Source organism: Quercus suber, unplaced genomic scaffold (assembly GCF_002906115.3).
Source record: "Quercus suber isolate HL8 unplaced genomic scaffold, Cork oak 2.0 scaffold_15, whole genome shotgun sequence".
NCBI lineage: Eukaryota > Viridiplantae > Streptophyta > Magnoliopsida > Fagales > Fagaceae > Quercus > Quercus suber.
In genome coordinates, this window is record NW_027069480.1 from 1,957,481 (window position 1) to 1,978,927 (window position 21,447).

Genomic DNA, 21,447 nt, shown 5'->3' on the forward strand with positions numbered 1-21,447 from the left:
TTGATGCCAAATCACAAAATTAAAATTGGTGTGTACATTATCCCGGCTATTTAATAAGTTTCTAAACAATTAAAATTGGTATGTATATTATGAGGCAAAATTCAAGAAACTTACATGATTGCAAGCTTTTATTCTAGGAGATGTGAGAGTTATATGATGTAACTCTTTAGGTGATAGTCTATCTCAAATTTATGTGATGACTTTTGTAGAAATTGTGATTGATTTCTATTTACATATCACCTCACATGTCTCTCAAGCTTTTGTTAGTTGTACATACTACACAAGTTACTCTTTGCTAAACTTGGTACATTATATTGTGTGTGATCTTGTTGTGGCCATCCAAGATTAAAAGTTCCTTGATCTTAATGCAAAATGTGTTTAAAGTTTGAGAAATTGGAAATTCTAGAGCTTGAATGTACCCGAATTGGGGATTTTGTTCAAATTGGGTTTAATTGATGAAATTGGCTTGTTGATTTGATGTAATTGATCATTATTATCTGTCCTCTAACTTGTGTGATGGTCAATTGGTCAATTTTTTATAAAAACAAACACGTGGTTTTTCAAATTTTTGGGCTTTTGTTAGAAACTCTATGCTCAAACCAATTTTGTGAATTTGAACTTATTTTGAACTTAGTTTCACTGCATTAGAGCATGCATCATGACAAATTTTTTTTCATGCATCATTTATGTTTAGGATTCACATGCATTACATTGTTTTTCTGTATCCATCTTGCAGTTTTGCAGTCATATCTCTCATTGTTTTCACACATAGCATGAATACACTTTGCTAAATTGGGTACTCAACTTGATTTAAAAATTGATTGATTAATTTTTGAGTTATGTACTTTCTAGTATATGCAATTTTTTATGTGTGAACTGCAGAAAATATTTTTCTTAAGAGATATGATGGATAATCAAGTGCAACTATTTTCTCTACTCATGCAACTGTTTATGGGTCACATAGTGTCATGTTTGCATTTATTGAAAGAGAGAATATTTTTCTTCACGTGTATCCTCACCTTAGTTTTTAACTTTGGTTTGTGTGTTTTTCCCCACCTCCTATTTTTCTCAAAACTTGTTTTGTTTTTCCTATTTTTATAGGGGGTTATTGCTCTTCGTAGGGGGAGTTGTCCCTATTTTTCATAGAGTTGAATTGTTTTGTATCCCCTTGATTATCTATTTTCTCTTATCCTTTATTGTGTATGTTGACTGTTTACTCTTTGTTGAGTTGTCTTTGTCAATGCGTGACAAAAAGGGGGAGATTTAGATGAAATGTGGGAATATGTGTGGACAATACAAGAATGTTCTATTTAGGGGGAGTTAATGTTTAGGGGGAGTTAACATTTTTTTTTATGTATCTAACTTAGGGTGAGAGTTAGTTTACTTATGTTTTTATTTCTATTTCTTGTTCACTGCTCATTGATTTATATTTATGAGTTTTTCATGATATATGTCTTTGTTCTGTGTTTTGTGAAGTCAAGAATTTAATTTTGTTTTACTGTTTTTCTGTCACACATGCGTTTATGCGTTTGTTGAAGGTTTCAGGAATATACAAGTTGATTCAATTGAGCTGCTGTCTACACTTGCAACTGATGGATAGTAGTTAGGATTGAATTTGTTGTTATGAGCATTTTTTTGTAAAGGGCTTTTATTTGTAAACTTTGAGCTTTTAATTTGTGTTTTGTCACGGATTGCCAAAGGGGGAGTTTGTTAGGTTCTAAAGACTTAGGATTTTATGTATTTAGAACTCTAATGTGTATTGTTGGCAAACCATGATCAAAACAAGTTGTTTAGTCTTGTTTAGACTTGCTCAAAGTTGTGTATTTTATGTAAAGTTGGAATCGTGTGGCTGTAGAAGTATTAGTGACTTTCTGTTTGGCTCGATCGATCAAAAATTAGACTCGATCGATCGAAAGTCGGCCAGAATGTTTTTTTCTGCAGAATTCCAACTCAGCCCAAACTCTACTTAAATGTCTTAGGGTTCAAGTAAAACATTCCTATATATAAGGGAAACTGTAAGGTTGAATTTAATCAACCATCTTGTTGGCTTTATTCCGTGCCAATTTGCTTGTAATTCAGCACTTAGTAAACCTATATTTAGGTGGGAAACTTGTAAGGGTAGTGTGTGAGAAGATGTGAAGAAATGCTCAAGAGTGTGCAAAACAGAGTCTCGCAACTGGATCTTGCGGGTGAGTCGCGGCTTGCAAGTCGCCAAATGCCTGCACACGTGCCAAGCATGCCAGAAGCTGAAGAGTCGCGCCAGCTGTCGCACTACAGGACAAAAGTCCCAAGCTGGCCAGGCCGTTAGCTCACGGCTTGAACTCGTGACTTGACCCAGTGGCGAGGTCAAGTCGCCAAAATGCCCTGTTTGGCAAAAACTGACGTTTTGCATTCCTTTCTCACCCTAATATATATACCCTTATACCCACCATATTGAGAGAGCTTCCAGAGAGAATTTTGTGAGAGAAACCCTAAAGAAAAACAAGATTGCCTTATCTCCAATCTTCACCTTAAAGACTTTACAAATTCCTCTTCTCTCTTCCTCTCCATTGTTATACCTTTGAGAGGCATTTTACCAAATCCTTATCTCACCACACCCACGTCTGTGAGAAGGTTATTTGGTGCTGTTGGGAAGCAGTTAGGAAGGAACCAATCTACATTGGTTGATGCTATGGTCTAGTAGCAGAATCCGGAAAGCTAAAGAAGAAATAGGTTCGGCGTAACCTCGTTGGAGCAAGAAGCTTGGAGGGCTTAGGTACTTGGGTAGATTAGGCTTGGAGGGTCTTTTACTGTTCATGTATCCCAACTATATTCTTTAGTGGATTATTTGACCGCTTGGAGGGCGGCGGAGAGGTTTTACGCCAAGGGCTTCGGTTTCCTCTCTGATAACACATCGTGTGTTGTTCGTGTGTTTGCATCTTCCTTCCTTTATCTTTGCCTTATATTTACTGTTGTGGATATGTTTATATTTGGCTTAGATTATTTATCAATTCTGGTATAAGCTTGTTATCATATTCCGCACATTAACTGTTTGATATAAAGCTTGAATTGGTAATTTTGTAATTGGGGTCTAAACGTTCAAGGGTGTTTCATACCCATATTGAACTTTCAGTTGGTATCAGAGCAGGTACACTTGTTGTGGTTTAAATTACCTAAGTGTAATCCTTGACCCCTTTGAGATGTATAGGTCTCAATCTCTTAATGTACCACCGTTCTTTGACGGTAATAATTATGCATTTTGGAAAGTCCGTATAAGGGCATTTTTGTGTTCTATTGATGATGTTGTGTGGGATACAGTGGAAGTGGGATGGACAAAGCCAGAGGCTGCCAAGTCTACTTGGGATAAGGCTGCTCTTGTAGCGGTAAATGCAAATAGCAAGGCATTGAATGCTATTTTCTGCGGTGTTTCTCCAAAAGAATTTCACCGGATTTCTCATATCACCATTGCTAAGGAAGCATGGGAAATTCTGGAGACAACCTATGAAGGGACTAAGAAAGTGAAGGACACAAAACTTCAAATGTTGACCACTCGCTTTGAGGAGCTAAAGATGAGTGAAGATGAATCGTTTGATTCGTTTTATAGCAAATTGAAAGAAGTTGTTGTTGGCAAATTTAACTTGGGAGAAAAGACGGAGGACTCGAAAATTGTAAGGAAGATCCTCCGATCACTACCAGAAAGTTTCCGGCCCAAAGTTACAGCCATTGAAGAGAGCAAAGATCTTGATGACATCAAGGTTCAAGAGCTGGTTGGTTCTTTGCAGACATACGAGTTGTCCCTTCCTTTAGCAAAGAAGAGCAAATCCCTTGCTCTTAAGACAATTGATGAGAGAGTGGTGTCTCATGAATCTTCGGAAGAGGATGAAGTAGATAAAGATGTGGCATACCTTGTAAAGAATTTCCGAAAATTCCTAAAGCTCAAGAATAGTGGGAAATTTGGTGACAAAAGAAAATTTCAGAGCACCGGAAAAGAGAAGAAAGAATTCCGAAGAAAAGAGGGTAAAGATTCCCAATCCTCACAAGGTATTACATGTTTTGAATGTAATGGACATGGGCACTTTAAAAAGGAGTGCCCCAACTACTTGAAGTCGAAGGGAAAGGCCTGTGCCACTACTTAAGTGATTCGGACTCATCAAATTCTGATTCTGAAGAGAGCTATGATGGAGAAGGAAATTTCTCCGCATTCATGACCATTGCTCATGTGGAGTCCTCGGAGGACTTGAATCAACTTGTACAAGAACTTGGAGAACACAGCGATGATGAATCCTTAGGGATTGTTGAAGAATCAGATGTCGAAGAGGATAGAAATACAGCTAGTCTTCAAGAGAATTATACTTTACTCCTTGAGAAATCAGGTGAGTATGCAATGGTTGCAAAGGCAGCTGTGAAGAAGATGAAAAGGGCTGAAGAGGACTACAAAAGTCTTCTTGCCAGATATAAAGAGGCTAAGTATGAGATTGAGACACTAAATGGCGAGTTATCAGAAGCTTATACCAAATTAAGATTCCTTGAGCAAGAGGTGGTGCAAGCGCAAGCCAAGATAGAAAGGGTCTCCTCCAAGAAGCTAGAAGATGTTATCTCTTCTCAAAAACACTTCTCAGACAAGTCTGGGTTGGGATATACCGGAGGGAGTAGCTCAAAGACCAAAGCTACCAAAGAAGTAAAATTTGTGAAGGCCATAGAGCCAATTGTGGAAGAGTCCATTCTTGAAAGTGTTAAGGTTAAGAAGATGAAGAATGTGGTTGAGCAGCGGATAGTGAATAAGCCCCGAAATCAATCTGTGGGCAGACACGAAACCAGAGCAAGATTTATCTCAAGACCACAACGGGGTCCAAGAACAGATTATGTGTGTCACTATTGCGGAATGCGAGGACATACTAGACCCAACTGTCAAAAGCTGAAAGCAGATAACAATGCAAGCGCACCTCAGTCACGAGGAAGAAGAAATGACAAGAGGTCTTGGGGTGGTGAGCAACCAAGAAGTCAAAACCATGATCCAGGAATGACGGACGTGATGAAGATGATCGGTGCCTTCACAAATTGTCTTGAAAGCTTCACACGAAGGTTTGATAGCCCTAATTCTCGCACCCAATCCGTCAAGGATATCACCCCAAACGCACGTGACGTGTGGGTGACGAATGGTACTCATGCATAAGCATTGCAACATGTCCATGCATTAATACTTCCCATATTTTGTGTATATGCTTAGTTGTTTTGCTTCTTGATAGTTTGTGATGAAATTTTTTTTAGATGTTGGTTAAATTGTTTTTCACTTTGCTAATTTTGTTTTTGATCATTTTTTTTCTTTTGTGTCAAAAATTCAAAAACACATAAAAAGTAGAAAATCCAAAAAGTTTGATCAACTTTGTTGAGTTTTGTCTCAAATCATATTTTTCCCTATACCTTTGTACTAATGGCTTTGTGCAACTATGAGCTTAGCTTGTCTTCTATGCACTAGTATTATTGTGGGAGAAATTTTGAAATCTATGTGACTGTTGTAAATAGATCTTCAACCTTGTCATGAATGACTAGTGAATGGTTTTGTTGATCTTGAGACATGCATAGACTTATGCCTATATATCTTCCCACTCTTTATTTTTATTTTTGCTTAAAAGAGCTCTCTAAATATAAATCTCCAAATGAAAAGAGATATAGAGCTGCAAAAGCCTGTCGCACATACTAGTATTTGACTAGGAAAAAGGGAAAGCGACCAAAATAAAATGTTTGATGCCCAAAAAGCCAAAGGCTATCTCATAAATTGAAATATCAAAAAATTTAGGCATCTATCTCACAATGAGATTTTCTTTGCTCAAAAAGTGCAAATGATATGTTGAATATGGAGCCAAATGAAAAGCTTCAAAGAATGTAATCAAGTTTTTGTAGGAGGTCATATATGCATGTTTCTATAATTGAGATTGTCACATGATCTAGTGCTAGTTGTGTATGCCTTGATTGAATTGATCATTGAAGCTTCACATTGGATTAAGGACCATCTCATTTTTGATATCCACACACAACACACAAGTCTTTGTTCAATGAATGCCATATTCATTTGTGTGATTGTACTTGATTAAATGTGTTTTCACATGCTCAATCTTTGTTTGATCAAACACAAAAATATTTTTGAATGTTTTTAGTTGTTTTTGGAATGTACTTTATTTTTACAAAAATGTCAAAATTTTCAAAAACAGTGTTGCCCTGTTTTGGCGACTAAGTCGCGGGTTGGCCCAGTCGCAAGTTCCAGTTGCGAGAGCCACTCAGAGATTGTTTGCGGCTCACTGGCGAGTCAGTAACCAAGTCGCGAAAAAGACTTAGAAAATTTTTCAAAATTTGAGTTTTGCATTTTTCGCGGCTCAGAGTGGCGACTTGTTCGCGGGTGGAATGTACTTTATTTTTACAAAAATGTCAAAATTTTCAAAAACAATGTTGCCCTATTTTGGCGACTAAGTCGCGGGTTGGCCCAGTCGCAAGTTCCAGTCGCGAGAGCCACTCAAAGATTGTTTGCGGCTCACTGGCGAGTCAGTAACCAAGTCGCGAAAAAGACTTAGAAAATTTTTCAAAATTTGAGTTTTGCATTTTTCGCGGCTCAGAGTGGCGACTTGTTCGCGGGTGGAAGGTCCAATCGCGAGGGGCACTCAGAGATTTTCGCAGCTCAGCTCACAACTTCTTCGCAGGTAGACTTTCCAGTCGCGAAAAACACTTAGAGAAATTTTCAAATTTCTTACCTTCACAGTGTTTCGCGGCTTACTCTGGCGACTTAATGGCGACTTGACCAAGTCGCGAAAAACGCGTGTTTTGCGTTTTAAAGACAATTTTCAAAAATTTTTCAGTTTTCCCTCAAAATCAAGTGACTGTTCATTGTCTTCTCAACTTTTCTCTCTGAAACACTCCGTGTTTCTCTCTTGGGAAATCATCATTTCAGCATCAATCTTCAAGAAAAAGGTATGGGTTTTCTTGATTTCACTTCACATTTCATGATTTAAGTGATATATTTTTGAATCTATATGTTTTTAATGGTGGATTGTAATTTGCGTATTCGAACATGTTTGTGCTTAAAAATGCTGGTTTGATGGTTTGGTTTATTCACTCTTGGTGCTGATTATGTTTATTTTCTTGACTTTGCTCCATTGTGATTCTTTTAGGTCTGAACTTTGATATTTGAGTGCTTATATCTATTGGGTATACGGTATTTGGTCTTTCTGTGATGTTTCCCTAAATGAAAAATTTGGGATTGCAAAGTGTATGTCCTTATGTCTATGTGCTATACACTATTCTCTGTTTGTGTTGCCATATCTTATGTGTGGCTCTGCCTTGGGGGATTCTCTTGCACATTCCATGTTCATTAAGTCTGGTATCAGTGACATATGCTCTCCTTTGTCTGTATGAAAGTTTCATCCTTACACACTGAACTTGTTTGATTTGTTGTCATTATGTGATGTCTTATCCTTCTTTTGTTATCAACTATTCTTGTTTTGTGTGTTAACTAACACTCTGTTCTTCCTTATAACTACATGGTTACTAATTTGAGTATGCTTCCACATATTGTGTTTTGCCCTTGTTGTGAACTTTTCTGAGTGTTTACAGATGGCTTCCACATCTACTAAGAAGAAGACTCCTGCTAAGAAGGTTGATAAAAGAATGAAAATGGACAACAACCTGTTTAGGTCAGTCAAGCATTTTGAGAGATACAGAGATTCCTTCATAAAGGGAACCATTATCCAGGAGAGGTTTGTGGATTTACATGACTTGAAGGATACCTTCATTCCACAATGCTTTGAAGGAAGAGGCTGGGAGAAACTTCTGGGTGACTTACCTTTAGTGTGTGAACCACTAATTAGAGAATTCTATGCAAATGCTGTGATAAGGGAGGATGAGTTGAGTTGTTGGGTGAGAAGAAAGGAGTTTACCTTAGATGCTCATGATATTGATAAGGTTCTAGGGCTGGAGGGTTTAGAAGATTATGAATTCACTAACTACAAGGACAGAATGCTTTCTCTAGAAACTGTCCAGAAAAGGATTGGTGGGGTTATAGAAAAGAGATATCTGAACACTTCTGAGTTTCCTAAAGACATGAGGTGTTTAACCACAATAATGATGTACAACCTGTACCCTATAAGGAAGTTGACTACACTGACAAATGCCAGAGCTATCTTTCTTATGGAACTTAAGGGGAAAACCTTTATTGACATTAGTTCCCATATTTTTGATATCATAATGGATGAAACTAAAACCGCCTCCAGGCCCAAGCTGGTATTTCCAAGTCTTCTTATGAGGATTTTCAAAGAAAAGGGTGTTGCAATCCCACAAGATATCAGTCCCATGCCTCCTCTATCAGCCATCAACAAATTTACTCTCACAAGGATACAGAGTCGGCTTCCAGGTGAAGAAGAGGAGGGTGTCCAAGAAGAAGGTGACCCTATGGAGACTGAAGCAGAGGGTGCAGGACCATCTTCCACACCAGGAGTGAGAATCAAGAGGAGCAGAGCCTCTACCTCATTTGCTGCACCTCCGGATGCATTTCAGATCATCCTGGAAAGGCTTGATACACTCAGGGAAGTTCAAAATCAACACACTGAAAGGATGACAGCTATGTAGGACCAGCTTGATGTACTCTCTGCCAAGTTTGACAGCATTCACACCAACCAGGAGCACTGACCCTTTGGCCATTCCGGTCAAAAAGGGGGAGATAAGATTTTTTTGGCAACTCTTGAGGGGGAGTGTTTACTCTAAGGGGGAGTTTCATTATGTGTTCATTATGTGTTGTTTTTGTTTAAAATTTTGATACTATGCTTGGATAACTTATGATGTTATAGGTTTGATACACTATGGTTTAAGTTTGTTTTAAACTCACAACTTTTGGATGGTTGTGGAACCTTGGTAATTATTTATATATATTGTTGATGGTATATTCTGTTATTTCAGTATGTTTTATGTGTTTTGTACCCATGTTGCTTACGTAAGCTTTAAGGGTTTAATTATGCACATTTGTAGGCTTTTATGGTTTGTGCCATGTATTTGCAATACTTTGCTTATGCAGCCTTTATGCGTTGTGCTTTAGTACTTGTTAATGCTTTGCATTATCTTAAGTACATCACTCTTGTGCCCTTGTAGGATTGTTCCTAGATGCATACATGTTTGTATGCATTGGTTGAGTGTTGGTCATTCAAGTGATGTGCGTTGTGTTTGTCATCTTGAATGTCCAGATGTTCATTCCAAGTGTGAATGAGCATTGTGATCACTTGGTTATAGTGATTACTTGTTTTGGTCTTGCCATGGTCTATCAATTTATTCCATTTTGCTTGATCATGATATTTTTGCTCCATATGCATATCAAGTTCTCTGCATACAATGATATTGCTATGTTATTGTGTTTCAGGAGTTACTTATTCATATGTTCAAGAGCTTTACAGAATCTAGAGTTAGGTGTGAGTGAGTTTTGTTCAACTGTTCCCAACTCACATTTTAAGTCTAGAGTCTGTTATAGGGTTTTGTCACGGAATAGCCAAAGGGGAGGATTGTAAGGTTGAATTTAATCAACCATCTTATTGGCTTTATTCTGTGCCAATTTGATTGTAATTCAGCATTTAGTAACCCTGTATTTAGGTGGAAAACTTGTAAGGGTAGTGTGTGAGAAGATGTGAAGAAATGCTCAAGAGTGTGCAAGAAAACAGAGTCTCGCGACTGGATCTCACGGGTGAGTCGCGGCTTGCAAGTCGCCAAATGCCTGCTGAAAGTTCAAAAAGGGTATACAACACCTTTGAACGTTTGGACCCCAAATACAAAAATACCAATTCAAGCTTTATATCAAACAAATAATGTGCGGAACATGATATCAAGCTAATAACAGAATTGATAACTAATCTAAGCCAAATATAAACACATCCACAGCAGTAAATATAAGGCAAAGATAAAGGGAAGGAAGATGCAAACACACGGACAACACACGATGTGTTATCGAAGAGGAAACCGAAGCCCTCGGCATAAAACCTCTCCGCCGCCCTCCAAGCGGTCAAATAATCCACTAGAAAATGTAGTTGGGATAAATGAACAGCAATAGACCCTCCAAGCCTAATCTACCCAGGTACCTAAGCCCTCCAAGCTTCTTGCTCCAACGAGGTTGCGCCGAACCTTTTTCTTTTCTAGCTTGCCGGATTCCGCTACTAGACCATAGCATCAACCAATATAGATTGGTTCCTTCTTAACTGCTTCCCAACAGTACCAAATAGACCTTCTCACAGTGGGTGTGGTGAGATAAGGATTTGGCTACAGACCTCTCAAGGGTATGACAATGGAGAGGAAGAGAGTAGAGGAATTTGTAGAGTCTTTAAGGTTAAGATTGTGGATGAATCAATCTTGTATTTCTCTAGGGTTTCTCTCAAAATTCTCTCTGGAAGCTCTTCCAATATGGTGGGTTTAAGGGTATATATATAGTAGGTTGAGAAGGGAATGCAAAACGTTAGTTTTTGCCAAACAGGGCATTTTGGCGACTTGGCCTCGCGACTGGGTCAAGTCGCGAGTTCAAGCTGCGACCCAACGGCCTGGCCAGCCTGGGACTTTTGTCCTGTAGCATGACAGCTAGCGCGACCCTTCAACTTCCCCGTGTGCATCTCACATGCCTGCATTTGGCGGCTTGCCAGTCGCGATCTACCCGCGAGCCCTAGCCGCAAAGCTCTGTTTTTCTTGCACACTCTTGAGCTTTTCTTCACATCTTCTCACACACTACCCTTACAATTTTTCCACCTAAATACAAGGTTACGAAGTGCTAAATTACAAGCAAATTGGCACGGAATAAAGCCAACAAGATGGTTGATTAAATTCAACCTTACAATCTCCCCCTTTGGCTATTCCGTGACAAAACCCTACAACAGACTCTAGACTTAAAACGTGAGTTGGGAACAGTTGAACAAAACTCACTCATACCTAACTCTAGATTCTGTAAAGCTCTTGAACATATGAATAAGTAACTCCTGAAACACAATAACATAACAATATCATTGTATGCAGAAAAACTTGATATGCATATGGAGCAATAATATCATGATCAAGCAAAATGGAATAAATTAGCAGACCATGGCAAGACCAAAACAAGTAATCACTATAACCAAGTGATCACAATGCTCATTCACACTTGGAATGAACATCTGGACATTCAAAAATGACAAACACAAGGCACATCACTTGAATGACCAACACTCAACCAATGCATACAAACATGCATGCATCTAGGAACAATCCTACAAGGGCACAAGAGTGTTGTACTTAAAATAATGCAAAGCATTAACAAGTACAAAAGCACAATGCATAAAGGCTGCATAAGCAAAGAATTGCAAATACATGGCACAAACCATAAAAGCCTACAAACATGCATATACAAACCCTTAAAGCTTACATAAGCAACATGGGTACAAAATGATAAAACAAGACTGAATAACATCAAGATATATAAGTACCAAAGTTCCACAGCCATCCAAAAGTTTTGAGTTTTAAAAAACAGACTTAAACCAAAGTGTATCTAGCCTATACAAAAGTATGCGACAAGTGTACCACAAGTTTTTCCAAAAGTATAACATCAAAAAAAAAAACTTAAAACAGCAACTATAAAAACAAAACACTCCCCCTTTCAGTATGCACCCTCCTTTTCATGATTAAGCTCTTTCTCCCCCTTAAGTTGCTCTCCCCCTTTTTGGCACGAATAGCTAAAGGCTGTCTTCGAGCTTCTGTTGGATGTTATCTAATTGTAACTCAATGGTTCCGAGATGCATTTGAGTTTGATTGTGAAATGAGTTGAGAAGCCGTTCCAAATCAGAAATCCGTTGAAATACATTTTCAATGAAGTGACTTTGTCTTGGAAATTGGAATCCAGGAGGAATAGATGGGGTGCTGGTTGACTGTACATGAGTAGCTGTATCATGAGCAGAAGGAGATGCCTGAGTGGATGGTTCAATTTTAGGTTTCTTGGAGGAGTGACTCTTGCTAGCTTGGAGAGAGTACAGTGATATCGGTCGAGGACGAGACAGGAACTTCTCATCTGATGAAGGACTAACACCTTCACGAAGAACAATCTTCATGATTAGACTGCAGAAAGGAAGTGTTGTTCGTGTTGCTGAACGAGCCGATGTCTTCCCAATGGTTTGGAATATACGAGCACAAATATCAATTGGAGCACCAGTAATCAGATCACACAGAAATTGAGCCCTTCCAAGATTGATGAAGGTAGTATTTGACAAAGGGTAGAGATTGGAAAACATAATCAGCTTTAGGGTTGTCAGTTCGGGCGAAAATGATGCGGTGCTTATTGACGACCCTGTGCTTCCCACTACATGTTCATTCCCAAGAACTTGGAGGATATCTTGTGCCTAAAGCACTCTGTCATCGTATGGAGTTCAATCGACATTACTTGGTCTGGAAATGCGGAGTACTATTGCAATGTAGTCTGCATTTAGGATAAACTCTATTCCTGGAACCCAGCATTTTAACTCTACACCTGTAAATCTGGCATTGGAGTAGAATTCCTCGACCAGTTCTTTGATCGGATCCTCAAAGTTTCCAAATAAGTCAGCCCAATCTCTGTCCTTAAAACTGTTAGGAATGAAAGTTTTCTCTAGAGTGTCAAACTTAACAACTCGTTCCACAATGGGAGAGGACTCTTTGAAGATGTCTGTGTAGGTCTTTAAGTAAGTAAGAGTCCTGAATTTCTCAATGGTTGAGTCCTTGGATGACTTAGGCGACAACTGTGTCCGTTTAGCAACGGGGGTTTCCGAATCATCAGACAGAATGCCTTTACCTCTGGATGAACAGTGAGTTAACTGCAACACAATAGCCACAGAAACAAACCAAATACAATACCACCAGAAGCAAGCATCAGATTGGTTAGTTTCAGTAAAAAGTCGGTTAAAAGGAAATGTACCCAAAAATGACCAAGAGGCAATGAAACAGGATATGAAGAATATGAAGTGAGCATGAACACCCCAATGCAGTAGCAAACCCAAAATATGAAAAATAATAACACAGGGCAAAACACATGTAACACATAGATACTGAAAATCAAAACCAGTGACATCATTCAAAGAGACCCAAAACCCCTATGCCCAAAGGAAATGCTCAGAACATAACAAGCAAATAGAAGCATTAACAAGGTACTTAGTAAACACAACAAACAAGAGAATAACAATACTCAAACAGTCAGACTCAGCATTTTGAACAAACCCATGTTCAAACCTAATATGTTGCAGAACACAAATGTAACTCACAAAATAGGAATCATAACACCAGAACCATAAGAATAAAGTATAGGGAACAAGAACCATACCTTTTTCTTGGAGGATGATGCAGACATGATGCAAAAATGAAGGATTTTTCAGTGAGAAACGTACGGTTTGAGTGAGAGAATGAAGAAGACAATGAACAGTCACTGATATTCGAGGGAAAAACTAAAAAAAAAAATTTTGAAAACTGTATTTAAAACGCAAAACACGCATTTTTCGCGACTTGATCAAGTCGCCAGTATGTCGCCAGGTTAAGCCGTGAAACACTATGAAGGTAAGAAATTTGAAAATTTCTCTAAGTGTTTTTTGCGACTGGAAGGTCTACCCGCGAAGGAGTTGCGAGCTGAGCCACGAAAATCTCTTAGTAACCTTCGTGATTGGACCTTCCACCTGCGAACCAGTCGCCAAACAGAGCCACGAACAACTGCAAAACTCAAATTTTGAAAAATTTTCTAAGTCTTTTTCGCGACTTGGTTGCTGACTCGCAAGTGAGCCGCGAAAACTCTCTGAGTGGTCCTCGCGACTGGAACATGCGACTGGGACAACCCGCGACTTAGTCGCCAAAACAGGGCAACAGAGTTTTTGAAATTTTGACATTTTTGTAAAAACAAAGTACTTTCCAAAAACAAATAAAAACACTCAAAAATATTTTTGTGTTTGATCAAACAAAGATTGAGCATGTGAAAACATATTTAATCAAGTACAATCACACAAATGAATATGGCATTCATTGAACATAGACTTATGTGTTGTGTGTGGATATCAAAATTAAGATAGTCCTTAGTCTAATGTGAAGCTTCAATGATCAATTCAATCAAGGCATACACAATTAGCACTAGATAATGTGAGCTATCTCAATTATAGAAACATGCATATATGACCTCCCACAAGAACTTGATTACATACTTTGAAGCTTTTCATTTGGCTCCATTTTTTAACATATCATTTGCATTTTTTGAGCAAAGTAAATCTCATTGTGAGATAGATGCCTGAAATTTTTGATATTTCAATTAATGAGTTAGCCTTTGGCTTTTTGGGCATCAAACATTTTATTTTGGTCGCTTTCCCTTTTTCCTAGTCAAATACTAGTATGTGCGACAGGTTTTTGCAGCTCTATATCTCTTTTCATTTGGAGATTTACATTTAGAGAGCTCTTTTAAGCAAAAACAAAAATAAAGAGTGGGAAGATATATAGGCATGAGTCTATGCATGTCTCAAGATCAACAAAACCATTCACTAATCATTCATGACAAGGTTGAAGATCCATTTACAACAGTCACATAGATTTTAGAATTTTTCCCACAATGATACGAGTGCATAGAAGACAAGCTAAGCTCGAAGATGCACAAAGCCATTAGTACAAAGGTACAAGGTAAAACATGATTTGAGACAAAACTCAACAAAGTTGATCAAACTTTTTGGATTTTCTACTTTTTATGTGTTTTTGAATTTTTGACACAAAAAATGATCAAAGACAAAATTAGCAAAGTGAAAAATAATTCAACCCAAAAAAATTTCATCAGAAACTAGCAAGAAGCAAAACAACCAAGCATAAACACAAAATATGGGAAGTATTGATGCATGAACATGTTGTAATGCTTATGCATGAGTACCCTTCGTCACCCACACGTCACGTGCGTTTGGGGTGATATCCTTGACGGATTGGGTATGAGAATTAGGACTATCAAACCTTCGTGTGAAGCTTTCAAGGCAGGTGGTGAAGGCACCGATCATCTTCATCACGTTCGTCATTCCTGGATCACGGTTTTGACTTCTTGATTGCTCACCACTCCAAGACCTCACGTCATTTCTTCTTCCTCGTGACCAAGGGGCACTAGCATTGTTGTCTGCTCTCATCTTTTGGCAGTTGGGTCTTGTATGTCCTTGCAATCTGCAATAGTGACACACATACTCCATCTTAGGACCCCGTTGTGGTCTTGAGAGAGATCTTGCTCTGGTTTCGTATCTGCCCACAAATTGATTTCGGGGCTTATTCACCATCTGTTGCTCGCTTACATTCTTCTTCTCAGCCTTAACATTCTCAGTGGTGGTCTCTTCTACAATCGGCTCTACGGCCTTCACAAATTTCACTTCTTTGGTAGCTTTGGCTGATGAGCTACTTCCTCCGGTAAATCCTAATCCGGACTTGTCTGAGAAATGTTTTTGGGATGAGATAACATCATCCAACTTTCTGGAGGAGACCCTTTCTATCTTGGCTTGTGCTTGCACCACCTCTTGCTCAAGGAATCTTACTTTGGTATAAGCTTCCGATAACTCGCCATTTAGTGTCTCAATCTCACACTTAGCCTCTTTATACCTGGCCAGTAGACTTTTGTAGTCCTCTTCAGCCCTTTTCATCTTCTTCACAGCTGCCTTTGCGACCCTTGCATACTCACCCGATTTCTCAAGAAGTAAAGTATAATTCTCTTGAAGGCTGGCTGTATTTCTATCCTCTTCAGCATCTGATTCTTCAACAATCCCTAAGGATTCCTCATCGCTGTGTTCTCCAAGTTCTTGTACAAGTTGATTCAAGTCCTCCGAGGACTCCACATGAGCAATGGTCATAAATGCGGAGAAATTTCCTTCTCCATCACAGCTCTCGTCAGAATCAAAATTTGATGAGTCTGAATCACTCAAAGTAGTGGCATAGGCCTTTCCCTTCGACTTCAAGTAATTGGGGCATTCCTTTTTAAAGTGCCCATGACCGTTACATTCAAAACATGTAATTCCTTGTGAGGATTGAGAATCTTTACCATCTTTTCTTCCGAACTCTTTCTTCTCTTTTTTAGCACTCTGAAATTTTCTTTTGTCACCAAATTTCCCACTATTCTTGAGCTTTAGGAATTTCCAAAAGTTCTTTACAAGATACGCCACATCTTTGTCTACCGTATCCTCTTCCGAAGAGTCATGAGACACCATTCTCTTATCAATTGTCTTAAGAGCAAGGGATTTGCTCTTCTTCGCTGAAGGAAGGGACAACTCATATGTCTGTAGAGAACCAACCAGCTCTTGAACCTTGATTTCATCAAGATCTTTGCTCTCTTCAATGGCTGTAACTTTGGCCCGGAAACTTTCTGGTAATGACCGGAGGATCTTCCTTGCAATCTTCGAGTCCTCCGTCTTTTCTCCCAAGTTAAATTTACCAACAACAACCTCATTCAATTTACTGTAAAATGAATCAAACGGCTCATCCTCACTCATCTTTACCTCCTCAAAGCGAGTGGTCAACATCTGAAGTTTTGTGTCCTTCACTTTCTTAGTTCCCTCATATGTTGTCTCCAGAATTTCTCATGCTTCCTTAGCAATGGTGATATGAGAAATCCGGTGGAATTCTTCTGGAGACACACCACAGAAAATAGCATTCAATGCCTTGCTATTTGCATTTGCCGCTGCAAGAGCAACGTTATCCCAAGTAGACTTGGCAGCCTTTGGCCTTGTCCATCCTACTTCCACTGCATCCCACACAGCATCATCAATAGAACACAAAAACGCCTTCATGCGGACTTTCCAAAATGCATAATTATTACCGTCAAAGAACGGTGGTACATTAAGAGATTGAGACCTATCCATCTCAAGGGGTCAAGGATCACACTTAGGTAATTTAAACTACAACAAGTGTACCTGCTCTGATACCAATTGAAAGTTCAAAAAGGGTATACAACACCTTTGAACGTTTGGACCCCAAATACAAAAATACCAATTCAAGCTTTATATCAAACAAATAATGTGCGGAACATGATATCAAGCTAATAACAGAATTGATAACTAATCTAAGCCAAATATAAACACATCCACAGCAGTAAATATAAGGCAAAGATAAAGGGAAGAAAGATGGAAACACACGGACAACACACAATGTGTTATCGAAGAGGAAACCGAAGTCCTCGGCGTAAAACCTCTCCGCCGCCCTCCAAGCGGTCAAATAATCCACTAGAAAATGTAGTTGGGATACATGAACAGCAATAGACCCTCCAAGCCTAATCTACCCAGGTACCTAAGCCCTTCAAGCTTCTTGCTCCAATGAGGTTGCGCCGAACCTTTTTCTTTTCTAGCTTACCGGATTCTGCTACTAGACCATAGCATCAACCAATATAGATTGGTTCCTTCTTAACTGCTTCCCAACAGTACCAAATAGACCTTCTCACAGTGGGTGTGGTGAGATAAGGATTTGGCTAAAGACCTCTCAAGGGTATGACAATGGAGAGGAAGAGAGTAGAGGAATTTGTAGAGTCTTTAAGGTTAAGATTGTTGATGAATCAATCTTGTATTTCTCTAGGGTTTCTCTCACAAAATTCTCTCTGGAAGCTCTCTCAATATGGTGGGTTTAAGGGTATATATATAGTAGGTTGAGAAGGGAATGCAAAATGTCAGTTTTTGCCAAACAGGGCATTTTGGCGACTTGGCCTCGCGACTGGGTCAAGTCGTGAGTACAAGCCGCGACCCAACGGCCTGGCCATCCTGGGACTTTTGTTCTGTAGCGTGACAGCTGGCGCGACCCTTCAGCTTCTCCGTGTGCATCTCACATGCCTGCGTTTGGTGGCATGCCAGTCGCGATCCACCCGTGAGCCCTAGCCGCGAAGCTCTGTTTTTCTTGCACACTCTTGAGCTTTTCTTCACATCTTCTCACACACTACCCTTACAATTTTCCCACTTAAATACAGGGTTACTAAGTGCTAAATTATCAGCAAATTGGCACGGAATAAAGCCAACAAGATGGTTGATTAAATTCCACCTTACACCTGCACACGTGCCAAGCATGCCAGAAGCTGAAGAGTCGCGCTAGCTGTCGCACTGCAGGACAAAAGTCCCAGGCTGGCCAGGCTGTTAGCTCGTAGCTTGAACTCGCGACTTGACCCAGTCGCGAGGTCAAGTCGCCAAAATGCCCTGTTTGGCAAAAACTGACGTTTTGCATTCCTTTCTCATCCTAATATATATACCCTTATACCCACCATATTGAGAGAGCTTCCAGAGAGAATTTTGTGAGAGAAACCCTAGAGAAAAACAAGATTGCCTTATCTCCAATCTTCACCTTAAAGACTTTACAAATTCCTCTTCTCTCTTCCTTTCCATTGTTATACCTTTGAGAGGCATTTTACCAAATCCTTATCTCACCACACCCACGTCTGTGAGAAGGTTATTTGGTGCTGTTGGGAAGCAGTTAGGAAGGAACCAATCTACATTGGTTGATGCTATCGTCTAGTAGCGGAATCCAGGAAGCTAAAGAAGAAATAGGTTCGGCGTAACCTCGTTGGAGCAAGAAGCTTGGAGGGCTTAGGTACTTGGGTAGATTAGGCTTGGAGGGTCTTCTACTGTTCATGTATCCCAACTATATTCTTTAGTAGATTATTTGACCGCTTAGAGGGCGGCGGAGAGGTTTTACGCCGAGGGCTTCGGTTTCCTCTTCGATAACACATCGTGTGTTGTCCGTGTGTTTGCATCTTCCTTCCTTTATCTTTGCCTTATATTTACTGCTGTGGATGTGTTTATATTTGGCTTAGATTATTTATCAATTCTGGTATAAGCTTGTTATCATATTCCGCACATTAACTATTTGATATAAAGCTTGAATTGGTAATTTTGTAATTGGGGTCTAAACGTTCAAGGGTGTTTCATACCCATATTGAATTTTCAGAAACCCTAAAACGTTTTTGAGAGCTTTTAGAGAGAGAAGAGAGTGCCTCTTTTGTATCTAGGGTTTTGTACCCAAACCTCTCTAAGGTCTTGGTTGCTCTTATTGCTCATATTTGTGATTTTGTGTGAATCTCTTGTGAGATCCTTGAGGAGTTTTCCTTTACACAAAGCTTAGGGTTTTCAAGGAGAAGATGTTGTCTACACCTTGATGATAAACTCAGTTGCTACCATTGAAGCTTAAAGAAAAACAAGGTGGGTGCTTGTATCTGGTGAAGAATCCAAGAAAGAAGGAGTCCGTGGATTCGGAGCTTGCACGTGGTCGTGTCAGTAAGTTCTACTGGTGGGTAGCAATAAGAAGTCGAGCGTGGGGGCTTGTAAGTCTTATTGTATGAACTTCGATTCTTTCATATAGTGGATTCAAGTTTACCTTGAGAATAGCTAGGTTAAATCCTCCCTAGGTTTTTTACCGGTTTGGTTTTCCTGGGTCATCATATCATTGTGTTCTTCATATTTCCACTGCTTTATATGCTTGATATGATTATATGCTTGTGTTAACTTAGATTTGCATAATTTGACTAAGTTAATCACTTGACTAATTCACTAGGTTAATCCAATTGTTGTTTTAAGGGGTCTAAAAAAATTAGACTTGATCGATCAAAAGTCGGCCAGAATATTTTTTTCTACAGAATCTCCAACTCAGCCCTAACTCCTACAACGTTTAGGGTTTTATGTTTTTGCCCTAGGTATATAAGGCAAACCCTAGCCACGTTTTTAGAGTTAGGGCTGAGTTGGAATTCTGCAAAAAAAAAAACATTCTGGCCAACTTTCGATCGATCGAGTCTAATTTTCGATCGATCGAGCCAGGCCGAAAGTAACAAGTACTTCTGCAGCCACTTGATTCTAACTTTACATAAAAGACACAACTTTGAGCAAGCCTAAACAAGACTAAACAACCTGTTTTGATCATTGTTTGCCAACATTACACATTAGAGTGCAAAATACATAAAGTCCTTAGTCTTTAGAACCTAACAAACTCCCCCTTTGGCAATCCGTGACGAAACACAAATTAAAAGCTCAAAGTTTACAAATAAAAACCCTTTACAAAAATAATGCTCATAACAACAAATTCAATCCTAACTACTATCCATCAGTTGCAAGTGTAGACAGCAGCTCAATTGAATCAACCTGTATATTCCTGAAACACTTAAACAAAACACATAAACGCATGTGTAACAGAAAAACAGTAAATCAACAAAAATGCAAACTAACTCTCCCCCTAAGTTAGATATATCAAAAACAATGTTAACTCCCCCTAAACGGAACATTCTTGTATTGTCCACACATATTCCCACATTTCATCTAAATCTCCCCCTTTTTGTCACGCATTGACAAAGACAACTTAAAAAAGAGTAAACAGTCAACATACGTAATAAAAGATAAGAGAAAATAGAGAATCAAGGGGACACAAAACAATTCAACTCTATAAAAAATAGAGATAACTCCCCCTATGAAGTGCAACAACTCTCCCTTTAAAAATAGGAAAAACAAAACAAGTTTTGGGAAAAATAGTTTTAGGGAAAAATATAGGAGGTGGGGAAAACAAAGATACAAAAACCAAAGTTAAAAACTAAAGTGAGGATACACATGAAGAAAAAATATTCTCTCTTTCAATAAATGCAAACTTGACACTATGTGACCTATAAACAGTTGCATGAGTAGAGAAAATATTTGCACATTGATTATCCATCATATCTCTTAAGAAAAAATATTTTCTGCAGTTCACATATGAAAATAGCATATACTAAAATGTACAAAGGACTCAAAAATTAATCAATCAATTTTTAAATCAAGTTGAGTACCCAATTTAGCAAAGTGTATGCATGCTATGTGTGAAAACAATGAGAGATATGACTGCAAAACTACAAGATGGATACAAAAAACAATGCAATGCATGTGAATCCTAAACATAAATGATGCATGAAAAAATATGTCATGATGCATGCTCTAATGCAGTGAAACTAAGTTCAATATAAGTTCAAATTCACAAAATTGGCTTGAGCATAGAGTTTCTAACAAAAACCCCAAAATTTGAAAAACCACTTGTTCGTTTTTATAAAAAAATTGACCAATTGATCATCACACAAGTTAGAGGATAGATAATAATGATCAATTACATCAAATCAACAAGCCAATTTCATCAATTAAACCCAATTTGAACAAAATCCCCATTTCAGGTACATTCAAGTTCTAGAATTTCCAATTTCTCAAACTTTAAACACATTTTGCATTAAGATCAAGGAACTTTTAATCTTGGATGGCCACAACAAGATCATACACAATAAAATGTACCAAGTTTAGCAAAGAGTAACTTGTGTGGTGTGTGCAACTAGCAAGACTTTGAGATACATGTGAGCTAATATGTAGATAGTAATCAATCACAATCTCTACAAAATTCATCACATAAATTTGAAAGAGACTATCACCTAAAGAGTTACATCATATAACTCTCACATCTCTTAGAATAAAATCTTGCAATCATGTAAGTTTCTTGATT